Source organism: Lipotes vexillifer, unplaced genomic scaffold (assembly GCF_000442215.2).
Source record: "Lipotes vexillifer unplaced genomic scaffold, Lipotes_vexillifer_v1.1 scaffold250, whole genome shotgun sequence".
In the NCBI taxonomy this organism is placed as follows: domain Eukaryota; kingdom Metazoa; phylum Chordata; class Mammalia; order Artiodactyla; family Lipotidae; genus Lipotes; species Lipotes vexillifer.
This window is the reverse complement of record NW_006785198.1, coordinates 538,375-553,359: the sequence shown is the minus strand read 5'-3', so window position 1 is coordinate 553,359 and position 14,985 is coordinate 538,375.

Here is a 14,985-nt window from a genome sequence, read left to right as displayed (position 1 = left end):
TCCTGCTGACTCCTTGGGGCATTTTAATAACATGTCATTTAACAAATTAGAAGGTGGAGCAAATTCAATACGGTAAATCAAAGCAAAGCTTGAAAAACAAAGTAAAAGCAAGCAGACTTTTTCCAAGTGTGCAGATTTGAAAAAGTAAGGTTTCCAAAGGATTAGCAATAAAGGGGAAAGTTACCATAGCAACACCCAAAGCTGGCCTAGCCTAGCTAGCCTCCACCTGCCTTCAAATGTCCCGCTCTGTGGAGGGGCAGAGGTGGGAGGCGTTTGAGGGGAGTTCTTGGATTTTGTGTGTATGTGTGTGGGAAAAGAAAAAAAGAAAGAAAGAAGCTTAATGGATTGTGATTCACCTTTAAATACCGGGAACAGCCCTGTAATGACAAGATTTCTGGAGAGGAGCAGATGTCTTGAGAAATGGTGACTGACAGCTTGGTGACGCTGTTGCTCCACTGCTGCGTTCTTACCGAGGCCTTTCCCTCGCTGGTGGAAGACTTCCTGCCTTTACAAGTAGGAACTCTTTTGGTGAGCCGCCCTAACATTCATTTATTCAGACAATGTATTAAGTATCTACCATGTGCTGGAAACCATGTGGGTCTCTGGGGATAGGCTGGTGAACAGAACAGTTTGTGGATAGAACAGTCTAGCAAGAGAAACAATCAAGTGAAATAATGACACGTTGTAATTAGGTCTGTGAAGGGAAAGGGGCTGCTATGATAGAAGTAACTGCGGGAAGCTGTCTTTATACAAGATGGTCAGGGAAAACCTTTCTGATGAGTTTTTAGTCTGCACACCCCACCCCCTCATCCCACCAAGTGATGGAGGAAGAGTGTATCAAGCAGAGGGACTGTAGGCGGCCACACTGGCTGGGGCACAGCAAGGAAAACAGAAGTGTGAAGAGGCGAGATCATGCAGAAACCTTTACTCATGGGAAGACCTCAGTTCACATTTTATTCTTAGGGAAAAGGGAAGCCTTTGAAGAGTTTCAGCAGTAAAGTGAGATTATTCAACTTAAACAGTTTGCTTTTCACACTGTATTGTGATTTCTGTTTCATCGTCTTTAGATATATGTAGACACTTTGAAAAAAACATACTCAGTATTGTAACAATTTTACATTTTCATACAGCTGTGGCTTTTATAATACAAACTATAGGATATAAAACTTAACAAATTCTCTGCTAGTGGGGCAGAGTTTAAGAAGTTTGAGAGAAGTAAAAAAAAAATATGGTGAGAGAGGACTGCATTATGGTGAGAGACAGCAAACTCTCCTCATAGCATTTCTCAAACTGTGTTGTCATTACTCTTCACCTTGTCTTCTGCCCCCACAAGACTCTGGGATCCTGTCTTATCTACCTCAGTAACTATAATGGCTAGCATAGGAACATCGTAGAATCTCAGTAAGTGTTGGATGGGTGGACAAGGAAAGGATGAATGGATGGAGAGATGGAGGAATGGATAGAGGAATGGAGGAATGGATGGATGATGGATGGATGGATGAATTGATGGAGAAATGGATGGGGAGGCAGAAGATAAGAGGTGTGGAAATAACCATGCTGGATAAGTGAATCCTTAGAGAAGTTTAGTGACACTTTCCCAAAGATAAATCATTTTCAACTTCCAGGTATAAGACAAAGCATTTCCCTGACCTCCTTGTGTGCGTGCCAAATATCAATTAAGCACCTACTACATGCAAGGCACCGGGGTAGATTGGGGACACAAAATGAGTAAGACCTCATAACAGTCCTCAATGCTTATAGCCAGTAAAGGAGATAAAACCAAATCACAACCAATACACAGTTTAGAAAGGTTATGTACACATAGCATTTCTCAAACTGTGTTGTCATTACTCTTCACCTTGTCTTCTGCCCCCACAAGACTCTGGGATCCTGTCTTATCTACCTCAGTAACTATAATGGCTAGCATAGGAACATCGTAGAATCTCAGTAAGTGTTGGATGGGTGGACAAGGAAAGGATGAATGGATGGAGAGATGGAGGAATGGATAGAGGAATGGAGGAATGGATGGATGATGGATGGATGGATGAATTGATGGAGAAATGGATGGGGAGGCAGAAGATAAGAGGTGTGGAAATAACCATGCTGGATAAGTGAATCCTTAGAGAAGTTTAGTGACACTTTCCCAAAGATAAATCATTTTCAACTTCCAGGTATAAGACAAAGCATTTCCCTGACCTCCTTGTGTGCGTGCCAAATATCAATTAAGCACCTACTACATGCAAGGCACCGGGGTAGATTGGGGACACAAAATGAGTAAGACCTCATAACAGTCCTCAATGCTTATAGCCAGTAAAGGAGATAAAACCAAATCACAACCAATACACAGTTTAGAAAGTGTTATGTACACAAAGTGAGTTGTGGATTAAGTGCTGCAGCAGTTGAGAAGAGCGAAAGAGGACTTTGAACTGTTAAAGGAAAGCTTCATGAAAGTGACATTTGAGGTATGGTGGGGTGGGGTGTGCAGCCTAAAAACTCATCCTCTCAAAGGATGAGAAGTTTCCTTCTGGGGTGACATCTCTGTGAGCCTCTGCTAAGAACTAGGAGAGGTGGCTTGTTCCTGACCATGCTGTGCTAACAGGCAAAGAATGTAAAGCCCTCTCCCATCCCTACTCATCGTGTGAGTCCAGGGTGCTGTCACCCCAGCGCAGGCAGACAGCCCAGCTTCCCAGACCACGAGCTGTAGGCCACCATTGAAGAGTGTGCTCTGGGGATGGATATTCTGGACCACAGCTTTCCCAAACCTCCCAAGCAGTGTTTGTGGCTTCCTGTTAAAGTCTTTAGTTTGGGTACACTCTTCATCTTTCTACTGCAGTATTTTTCCAACTACAGATCACGGTCCATTAGAGGGTCAGGTAATCCATAGAGTGAATGTGACCAGCATTTCGAAAGTTGGAATAGCATAGAATGGAAACTATTAAGGGGCATTTCATAGTAAGGGAAGTATCTGGTGAAAACTTTTTTCAGTTAAACGTAATGTGTGCCTGGTGGCTGTCCCACCAGCTGATCCTTTTCTTAAAGACTCTAGGGGACAAAATTCCTTGCCAGAGTATTGCTACCCTACTTGCAAGGCGATTCCACCCTTCACAGAACCGGGAGAGGGCTCCCAATGTAAACTTAGATCTCCTCTGGGTCCCACGAATATGTAGATTCACGCCATAATTTAGTGGAATCAGAAAACATTTTTGTACTAAACATAAACATTTTTTGAAAACAGATGCCTTTTTTGGAGTGCTACTAAAATATTCTCAATTCCCCATCTCGTGCTTGTGTGCATGTGTCCCACCGCGACTGGCCAAAGAAGCTCTGTGCCAACACTCTGAGCACCGTGTCTCATCAGGCAAGAAAATACAAGTCAAGGGACCACAAAATGCTCCAGCCAGGGAGTCAGCCAGAGCCTCATAAAGCTGTGAAGCCTCTTTTTTTTTTTTTTTAATGTTATTTTTCCACCAGTTTGGGGTTTTCTTTGAAATTTTGAATTTTATTTTATTTATTTTTTAATACAGCAGGTTATTAGTCATCCATTTTATACATATTAGCATATACATGGCAATCCCAATCTCCCAATTCATCCCACCCCCACCCCCACTACCGCTTTCCCCACTTGGTGTCCATATGTTTGTTCTCTACATCTGCATCTGAATTTCTGCCCTGCAGACGGGTTCATCTGTACCATTTTTCAAGGTTCCACATATATGCGTTAATATATGATATTTGTTTTTCTCTTTCTGACTTACTTCACTCTGTATGACAGTCTCTAGATTCATCCATGTCTCTACAAATGACCCAATTGCGTTCCTTTTTATGGCTAATATTCCATTGTATATATGTACCACATCTTCTTTATCCATTCATTTGTCGATGGGCATTTAGGTTGCTTCCATGACCTATCGTAAATAGTGCTGCAATGAACATTGGGGTGTATGTGTCTTTTTGAATTATGGTTTTCTCTGGGTATATGCCCAGTAGTGGGATTGCTGGGTCATACAGTAATTCTATTTTTAGTTTTCTAAGGAACTTCCATACTGTTCTCCATAGTGGCTGTATCAATTTACATTCCCACCAACAGTGCAAGAGGGTTCCCTTTTCTCCACACTCTCTCCAGCATTTGTTGTTTGTAGATTTTCTGAGGATGCCCATTCTAACTGGCGTGAGGTGATACCTCACTGTAGTTTTGATTTGCATTTCTCTAATAATTAGTGATGTTGAGCAGCTTTTCAAGTGCTTCCTGGCCATCTGTATGTCTTCTTTGGAGAAATGTCTATTTAGGTCTTCTGCCCATTTTTGGACTGGGTTGTTTGTTTTTTTAATATTGAGCTGCATGAGCTTGTTTATATATTTTGGAGATTAATCCTTTCTCCGTTGATTCATTTGCAAATATTTTCTCCCATTCTGAGGGTTGTCTTTTCGTCTTCTTTGTAGTTTCCTTTGATTTGCAAAAGCTTTTAAGTTTCATTATGTCCCATTTGTTTATTTTTGTATTTATTTCCTTAACTCTAAGAGGTGGATCAAAAAAGATCCTGCTGTGATTTATGTCAAAGGGTGTTCTTCCTATGTTTTCCTCTAAGCGTTTTATAATGTCTGGTCTTACATTTAGGTCTCTAATCCATTTTGAGTTTATTTTTGTATATGGTGTTAAGGAGCATTCTAATTTCATTCTTTTACATGTAGCTGTCCAGTTTTCCCAGCACCACTTATTAAAGAGTCTGTTTTTTCTCCATTGTATATTCTTGCCTCCTTTGTCATAGATTAGTTGACCACAGGTGTGTGGGTTTACGGCAGGGCTTTCTATCCTGTTTCATTGATCTATATTTCTGTTTTTGTGCCAGTACCATACTGTCTTCATTACTGTAGCTTGTTAGTACAGTCTGAAGTCAGACTGTAATTTTCTTTTTTTGTAGTACCTTTGTCTGGTTTTGGTATCAGGGTGATGGTGGCCTCGTAGAATGAGTTCGGGAGTGTTCCTTCCTCTGCAATTTTTTGGAAGACTTTGAGAAGGATGGGTGTTAGCTCTTCTCTAAACGTTTGATAGAATTCACCTGTGAAGCCATCTGGTCCTGGACTTTTGTTTGTTGGAAGATTTTTAATCACAGTTTCAATTTCATTACTTGTGATTGGTCTGTTCATATTTTCTATTTCTTCCTGGTCCAGTCTGATTCTTCCAGCTCTGTTTTTTTAATCACAGTTTCAATTTCATTACTTGTGATTGGTCTGTTCATATTTTCTTCCAGCTCTGTTTTTTTAATCACAGTTTCAATTTCATTACTTGTGATTGGTCTGTTCATATTTTCTATTTCTTCCTGGTCCAGTCTGATTCTTCCAGCTCTGTTTTTTTCCCTCAAGACTGCTTTTGCTATTAGGGGTCTTTTGTGTCTCCATACAAATTTTAAGATTTTTTGTTCTAGTTCTATACAAAATGCCATTGGTAATTTGATAGGGATTGCATCGAATCTGTAGATTGCTTTGGGTAGTATAGTCATTTTCACAATATTGATTCTTCCAATCCAAGAACATGGTAAATCTCTCCATCTGTTTGTATCATCTTTAATTTCCTCAGTGTCTTATAGTTTTCTGCATACAGGTAGGTTTATTCCTAGGTATTTTATTCTTTTTGTTGCAATGGTAAATGGGAATGTTTCCTTAATTTCTCTTTCAGAATTTTCATCATTAGTGTATAGGAATGCAAGAGATTCCTGTGCATTAATTTTGTATCCTGCAACTTTATCAGATTCATTGATTAGCTCTAGTAGTTTTCTGGTGGCATCTTTAGGATTCTCTGTGTATAGTATCATGTCATCTGCAAACAGTGGCAGTTTTACTTCTTCTCTTCCAGTCTGTATTCCTTTTATTTCTTTTTCTTCTCTGACTGCTGTGGTAGGACTTCCAAAACTATGTTGAATAATAGTGGCCAGAGTGGACATCCTTGTCTTCTTCCTGATCTTAGAAGAAATGCTCTCAGTTTTTCACCATTGAGGATGATGTTTGCTGTGTGTTTGTCATATATGGCCTTTATTATGTTGAGGTAGGTTCCCTCTATGCCCACTTTCTGGAGAGTTTTTATCATAAATGGGTGTTGAATTTTGTCAAAAGCTTTTTCTGCATCTATTGAGATGATCAGATGGTTTTTCTTCTTCAGTTTGTTAATATACTGTATCACATTGATTGATTTGCACATATTGCAGAATCCTTGCATCCCCGGTATAAATCCCACTTGATCATGGTGTATGATCCTTTTAATGTGTTGTTGGGTGCTGTTTGCTAGTATTTTGTTGAGGATTTTTGCATCTATATTCATCAGTGATATTGGTCTGTAATTTTCTTTTTTTGTAGTACCTTTGTCTGGTTTTGGTATCAGGGTGATGGTGGCCTCGTAGAATGAGTTTGGGAGTGTTCCTTCCTCTGCAATTTTTTGGAAGACTTTGAGAAGGATGGGTGTTAGCTCTTCTCTAAACATTTGATAGAATTCACCTGTGAAGCCATCTGGTCCTGGACTTTTGTTTGTTGGAAGATTTTTAATCACAGTTTCAATTTCATTACTTGTGATTGGTCTGTTCATATTTTCTATTTCTTCCTGGTTCAGTCTTGGAAGGTTATACCTTTCTAAGAATTTGTCCATTTCTTCCAGGTTGTCCGTTTTTTTGGCATAGAGTTGCTTGTAGTAGTCTCTTAGGATGCTTTGTATTTCTGCACTGTCTGTTGTAACTTCTCCTTTTTCATTTCTAATTTTATTGATTTGAGTCCTCTCCCTCTTTTTCTTGATGAGTCTGGCTAATGATTTATCAATTTTGTTTATCTTCTCAAAGAACCAGCTTTTAGTTTTACTGATCTTTGCTATTGCTTTCTTTGTTTCTATTTCATTTATTTCTGCTCTGATTTTTATGATTTCTTTCCTTGTACTAACTTTGGGTTTTGTTTGTTCTTCTTTCTCTAGTTCCTTTAGGTGTAAGGTTAGATTGTTTATTTGAGATTTTTCTTGTTTCTTGAGGTAGGCTTGTATTGTTATAAACTTCCCTCTTAGAACTGTTTTTGCTGCATCCCATAGGTTTTGAGTCATCGTGTTTTCATTGTCATTTGTCTCTAGGTTATTTCTTGATTTACTCTTTGATTTCTTCAGTGATCTCTTGGTTATTTAGTAACGTATTGTTTAGCCTCCATGTGTTTGTGTTTTTTACGTTTTTCCCCCTGTAATTGATTTCTAATCACATAGCATTGTGGTCAGCAAAGATGCTTGATATGATTTCAATTTTCTTAAATTTACTGAGGCTTGATCTGTGACCCAAGATGTGCTCTATCCTGGAGAATGTTCCATGCACACTCAAGAAGAAAGTGTAATCTGCTGTTTTTGGATGGAATAACCTATAATTATCCATTAAATCTATCTGGTCTGTTGTGTCATTTAAAGCTTGTGTTTCCTTATTAATTTTCTGTTCGGATGATCTGTCCATTGGTGTAAGTGAAGTGTTAAAGTTCCCCACTATTATTGTGTTACTTTCGATTTCCTCTTTTATAGGTGTTAGCAGTTGCCTTATATATTGAGGTGCTCCTATGTTGGGTGCATATATATTTATAATTGTTATATCTTCTTTTTGAATTGTTCCCTTGATCATTATGTAATGTCCTTCCTTGTCTCTTGTAATATTCTTTATTTTAAAGTCTATTTTATCTGATATGAGTGTTGCTACTCCAGGTCTCTTTTGATTTCCATTTGCATGGAATATCTTTTTCCATCCCCTCACTTTCAGTCTGTATGTGTCCCTAGGTCTGACGTGGGTCTATTGTAGACAGCGTATATATGAGTCTTGTTTTTGTATCCATTCAGTGAGCCTGTGTCTTTTGGTTGGAGCATTTAATCCATTCACATTTAAGGTAATTATCAATATGTATGTTCCTATTACCATTATCTTAATTATTATGGGTCCTTTTCTTCTCTTGTGTTTCCCACGTAGAGAAGTTCCTTTAGCATTTGTTGTAGAGCTGGTTTGGTGGTGCTGAATTCTCTTAGCTTTTGCTTGTCTATAAAGCTTTTGATTTCTCCGTCGAATCTGAATGATATCCTTGCTGGGTAGAGTAATCTTGGTTGTAGGTGCTTCCTTTTCATCACTTTAAATATGCCATGCCACTCCCTTCTAGTTTGTAGAGTTTCTGCTGAAAAATCAGCTGTTAGCCTTATGGGAGTTCCCTTGTATGTTATTTGTCATTTTTCCCTTGTTGCTTTCAATAATTTTTCTTTGTCTTTTTTTTGCCAGTGTGATTACTATGTGTCTCGGTGTGTTTCTCCTTGGGTTTATCCTGCCTGGGACTCTGCACTTCCTGGACTTTGGTGGCCATTTCCTTTCCCACGTTAGGGAAGTTTTCGACTATAATCTCTTCAAATATTTTCTCGGGTACTTTCTCTCTCTCTTCTCCTTCTGGCACCCCTATAACATGAATGTTGATGCATTTAATGTTGTCCCAAAGGTCTCTTAGGCTGTCTTCATTTCTTTTCATTGTTTTTTCTTTATTCTGTTCCGCAGTAGTGAATCCCACCATTTTGTCTTCCAGGTCACTTTTCCGTTGTTCTGCCTCAGTTATTCTGCTATTGATTCCTTCTAGTGTATTTTTCATTTCAGTTATTGTATTGTTCATCTTTGTTTGTTCTTTAATTCTTCAAGGTGTTTGTTCTTTAATTCTTCTTGGTCTTTGTTAAACATTTCTTGTACCTTCTCGATCTTTGCCTTCATTCTTTTTCCAAGGTCCTGGATCATCTTCACTATCATTATTCTGAATTCTTTTTCTGGAAGGTTGCCTATCTCCACTTCATTTAGTTGTTTTTTTTGTGTTTTATCTTGTTCCTTCATCTGGTACATAGCCCTCTGCCTTTTCATCTTGTCTATCTTTCTGTGAATGTGGTTTTGTTCCATAGGTTGCAGGATTGTAGTTCTTCTTGCTTCTGCTGTCTTCCCTCTGGTGGATGAGGCTATCTAAGAGGCTTGTGCAAGTTTCCTGATGGTAGGGACTGATGGTGGGTAGAGCTGGGTGTTTCTCTGGTGGGCAGAGCTCAGTAAAAGTTTAATCCACTTGACTGCTGATGGGTGGGGCTGCATTCCCTCCCTGTTGGTTGTTTGGCCTGAGGCGACCCAACACTGGAGCCTACTCAGGCTCTTTGGTGGGGCTAATGGCAGACTCTGGGAGGGCTCACGGCAAGGAGTACTTCCCAGAACTTCTGCTGCCAGTGTCCTTTTCCTCATGGTGAGACACAGCTACCCCCTGCCTCTGCAGGAGACCCTCCAACACAAGCAGGTAGGTCTGGTTCAGTGTCCTATGGGGTCACTGCCCCTTCCCCCTGGGTCCTGATGTGCACACTACTTTGTGTGTGCCCTCCATGAGTGGAGTCTCTGTTTCACCCAGTCCTGTCGAAGTCCTGCAATCAAATCCCGCTAGCCTTCAAAGTCTGATTCTCTAGGAATTCCTCCTCCCGTTGCCGGACCCCCAGGTTGGGAAGCCTGATGTGGGGCTCAGAACCTTCACTCCAGTGGGTGGACTTCTCTGGTATAAGTGTCCTCCAGTTTGTGAGCCACCCACCCAGCAGTTATGGGAATTTATTTTACTGTGATTGAGCCCCTCCTGCTGTCTCAGTGTGGCTTCTACTTTGTCTTTGGATCTGGGGCATTATTTTTGGTGAGTTTCAGTGTCTTCCTGTCGATGATTGTTCAGCAATTAGTTGTGATTCTGGTGCTCTCGCAAGAGGGAGTGAGAGCATGTCCTTCTACTCCACCATCTTGAACCAATCTCACTGTGGAGCCTCTTAACATACCTCCATTTTGTCAGAATTGTTTGTAAATATGTGATTTCTGTCACAAATATTTTTCAGGTTCCATAAACTACTGTTTTCTACTTCATTATTGTCTCATAGAAGCCTTCCAATGCAAGTTGTGATACCATGGAAGCACAATTAAATTTGGATAGAACTGAGTAATGCATAGCTTGTCATTAGTTAATTAATTCTTTGATTCAGTGAACAGTTACAAGGGCCCAGTAAGGGCAAAACACTTTGGCGAGCCCATGAGAGAAAGGCATGGTCACTGAGCTCAAGTCACACAGAGAATTCAGCAAGTCACTGTGACGCTTTTCCTTTTCAGGATGGAATTATAGTGAATAATACATTTGGAAGAAAGAATGAACCTCATCCCTTCCTAAACAAATGAAGGCATCTGAATGATTGGGTCCACTCTTCACTACACTCAGCATTGCAGGTATCATGTGGCCACTTTAAAGTGGCTGCCCCTCTTGTATATAAGATCCAAACCAACCTCAAGAGTTAGCAAGCAAAAGTACCTTATATGAAATGTACATTATATAAAAGTATATTATACGTGAAACTCAATAGGAGAATTTGGGATGCAGGCAAGCCTCTGGCAAGTGTGTGCAGCCCAACTGCTGTCTGCTCAGCACCCCCAAAGCTCTCGCAGAGCTGACCTAAAGATGACCACTCCTGTGTCATTGTCTCAAGTCCCCATCTGGATCCGTCCACATGGTGTGTTATTTGACCCCTGGTCTCGGCAGATAAGGTGACCTGACTCATTCATTCTACACTATCTTGCATCCAAAAAGCTGGGGAGGGTGAATGTGAGCACTGAGGAAGCCTGTGTTCTCCCACCTCCCATAAGGAAATGTTTGCGCATTCCTGATGAGTAGGATCATCTGTGTAAATATTTGGAACCAAAGCCACAGATAACTGAGCAGAGCTGACCTACCTGACAGCTCTGTCCCTGACCATGACAAGCTCACATATTCCATTATACTTATGTCAATAAAGACAAAACTTTTCTGTTACAAAGTTTAAGCTGAGTGAATAAAAACTGGATAAACAGAGGCTGGATGGATCTAAAACAACCGGATGTCTGCAGTGTGTCATGAGAGTTCATGTGTGGATTAGCACTGAACTCTTTTTTCTTAAACTTTTTTATTCTATATTGGAATATAGTGGATTAACAATGTTGCGTTAGTTTCAGGTGTACAACAAAGTGATTCAGTTACACATATACACGTATCTATTCTTTTTCAAATTCTTTTCACTTATAGGTTATTATAGAATATTGAGCAGAGTTCCCTGTGCTATACAGCAGGTCCTTGTTGGTCATCCATTTTAAATATAGCAGTGTGTACATGTCAATCCCAAACTCCCTGCACTGAACTCTTCTTTGAAATTTGCCAGACATTAATGGGTTAATATGTTATCTCGGGAAGTGACTGTGGGAAAGGGTGAACTCATAAAGGCCTGATTCGCTTTATCACTTGGTGGGAAAGGAGAGGTATGTTCTGTATATGCCATCAACCTACACCATACTTTTTCCTCTTCCCTTTGTGGCGTCAGTTTTGTAGAGACAAACTGGTGCTTGTGAATAACTGCAGCCTTTGGACGTTCCCAGGGTTTCTGCTTCTTAGGACAGTGTCCTGGCTTGGGCAATGGGTGAACCGGACACCTCCAGATGGCAGCTGCTGACAGTGTCCACACCCCCAGAGGGGCTGCGGGGCTGCCTCAGACTCTTTGGAGCTGCAGGTCAAGCCAGCAGATCCCCAGGCTCCACCCAGACCTGCTGACCCTGGGAGCCCACACTCCTGTGCCTAAGATGCCTCACAATTGATTCTTATTCCAACGGAAATTTGAAAACCATTGTCTGATGGCTGCACCTCAAAATCATCTGAGGAGCTTTGAAAAATATTGGTACCCAGGTCCTACCACAGACCAATTGATAAAAATTCCACAGGAATTTGATAATAGCTCTCCAGGTGATTCAAATTTGCAGCCAGGGATGAAAACCAAGCAATTCATGACAACAAACAGAGTTTTCCAGGTACCTTAGGGGAGCAAGCCTGGGTGACACTCCCATTCCCTGTCCTGGTTCCTCCCCTGGGCCCTGAAGCAGGTGTGGGACAGAGTCCTGGGCTCCTTGTGACACAAAGTGGGGACAAGCCAGGGGTGGCAGGACAAAGCCACAGGATTCCTTCTGGGAGCATCTGGTTTCTTCCCTGTGGTCTGAGTAAGGCTTTCCCAGCTACCAAGGGCTTTCTCACATTATGGAGGAAACGTGGCCAGGCTCCTAACTTCTTCACATGGCTGTAGAACAAGGGAACCAGTGAGAATCAAGTTCCTGGGAAGATGTATAAACTCAGTTTTAATAATGACATTGGGATGCAGAACTTGCTTTTAACCAAAGTAATTTTTTTCTTCTGCCTTGCCTGCCTGGAGTAAAACATCAGGAATCAATGCTTTCTGTATAAGGAAAATAAAAATAATCTGATTTCAGAAGTAAGTGTAAGTGGTAAACATAAAGTGTCAATCCCAAAGAGACTCATCTTTGGAATCATTACCTTTGACATTTAAAACCCTGATATTCTATTAAGAATTCACAGAATCCAAAATTGATTAGCTTACGTGAGGTGCTTCTATAATAAGGTTCCTTCAATATCTCCATGGCTATTGCCCAGCAAATACTTTTGAGCACTGACTAAATGCCAGGCACTGTGCCAGGCTAGGAGTACAAACTAGAGCATGACTAGATCTCAATCCTAAGGAGAATGGGGAGAATGGGGGCTGTAAATATATACAAAGCAAGGTGATATTAGGACTTATCGTGAATAAAATACTGGATGCTACTGAAGTTGAAGGAACTATTTGTGAATGCATGTGTGAATCAGTTAATTTTAGCTGGGTTTTGAAGGATGAGTAGGAGTCTTCCAAGTACACCTAACAGGGCACTCTAGACAGAGAAAGTGGTACATGCAAGAAGTGTGGATGAGGAGACTTCCCTGGTGGTGCAGTGGATGAGACTCCACACTCCCAATGCAGGGGGCCCAGGTTCGATCCCTGGTCAGAGAACTAGATCCCACATGCATGCCACAACTAAGGAGCCTGAGAGCTGCAACTAAGGAGCCTGCCTGCCATAACTAAGACCCGGTGCAACCAAATAAATAAATATTATATATATATATATATATATAAAAGTGTGGATGAGCAGGTCACCTTTGGAAAACTATGTGCATTTTTCTCCTATTCCTGCTATAAAAAATTACCATAAGCTTAGCAGCATAAAACATAACACGCTGATTATTTCATAGTGCTAGGGGTTAGAAATCCAACGTGTGCTAAAATCAAGGTGTGTGCGTCCCTTTCTGGAAGCCCAAGGGTAGAATCTGTTTCTTTGCTTTTTTCAGCTTCTAGACACTGCCATATTCTTTAGCTCATGGCCCCCTCCTTCATCTGCAATGGTAGGTCAAGTCCTTCTTACATTACATCTCCCTGACCCTTCTCCCATCATCGTATCTCTCTCTGATTGCTGCTGAAAAAAGGTTCTCTGGGTTTAATGACTCATGTGATTAGCTTGGGCTCACCTAAATAATTGAGGATAATCTTCCTATCTCAAGGTCCATAACCTCAGTCACACTTGCGAAGTTTCCTTTGCTGTGTAAGGTAACATATTCACAAGTTCTGTGGATTAGGGTGTGCACGTCTTTGGGGGTTATTATTCTGCCTACCACACCATGCATCAATTTACCAAGTGACTTCTATGGGCCAGCATGATTAGAAAGGGTAAGTTGGAGCCAAATGATAAAAGGCCCTGATGTGTCAGGTTAAAGATTACTCATTTTATCCTGCAGGGGACCAAGAGTCACTGGAGGTTTTAAGCAAAGTGCTTCCCTCTTAGACATCTCTCTGGCTGTACTGGCTGATCTTAAGTATCAATGTGTGTGGGGCAGGGCATGGGGGTGCTTGCTACTAAGAGAGACCTGCAGGCTTGGAGATTCTGATTTAGTAGGTCCAGGAAAATGTTTATGACCAGTCAGGTTAGCAATACACCACTAGAGAAGGTGATTGAGAATATAGCAAGGCTGGAGGTAGGGAGACCAGTGCGGAGTCCTTGTGAGAACTAATGAACGTGTAAACTGAGGTAGGGAACAGCCCTGCAGATGGAGCCAAGTGGGCAGATTTTAGCAATACTAAACAGAAAAATTTAGCAGAACTATTGGTGATCTACTGAATGCAGCCCTGAGTAGTGGAAAATGCATATCTTTTAGAATCATCTGGATGTGTTTTGAAATCTTGCCCCCTAGTAGCAGTTATTGAAATAATGCTTTTGCTGAAACAATGTCTGTGAACCTGAGGATCTTTGACTATTAAATGAGGACTACAATATAAATTTTGTAGAATTTGTAAGGACTAGCAATAATTTGTCCAAGTTGCCTGAAGTATAATAGACACTCAAAAATGGCAGCCACTGTTATTGTTAGGCTGGTGGCTAATGTTATTTGAATGTAAAGGGTGATGGCGGGAGACGGAACAAAAAAGAGAATAAAGATGACTCCCGAAAGTTTGGACTTGGACAACCAAATGGATGGAGGGACCATTCTCCCAGATAGAAAGTGTAGGAGGAGGAGTGAGTCCGGAGTGAACGGAGATGAGTTTTTTTTTTTTTTTTTTTTAACATCTTTATTGGGGTATAATTGCTTTACAATGGTGTGTTAGTTTCTGCTTTATAACAGAGTGAGTCAGTTATACATATATATATGTTCCCATATCTCTCCCCTCTTTCATCTCCCTCCCTCCCACCCTCCTTTTCCCACCCCTCCAGGCGGTCACAAAGCACCAAGCTGATCTCCCTGTGCTATGCGGCTGCTTCCCACTAGCTATCTACCTTACGTTTGGTAGTGTATATATGTACATGCCTCTCGCTCGCTTTGTCACAGCTTACCCTTCCCCCTCCCCATATCCTCAAGTCTGTTCTCCAGTAGGTCTCTGTCTTTATTCCTGTTTTACCCCTAGGTTCTTCATAACATTTTTTTTTCTTAAATTCCATATATATGTGTTAGCATACGGTATTTGTCCTTCTCTTTCTGACTTACTTCACTCCGTATGACAGACTCTAGATCTATCCACCTCATTACAAATAGCTCAATTTCGTTTCTTTTTATGGCTGAGTAATATTCCAT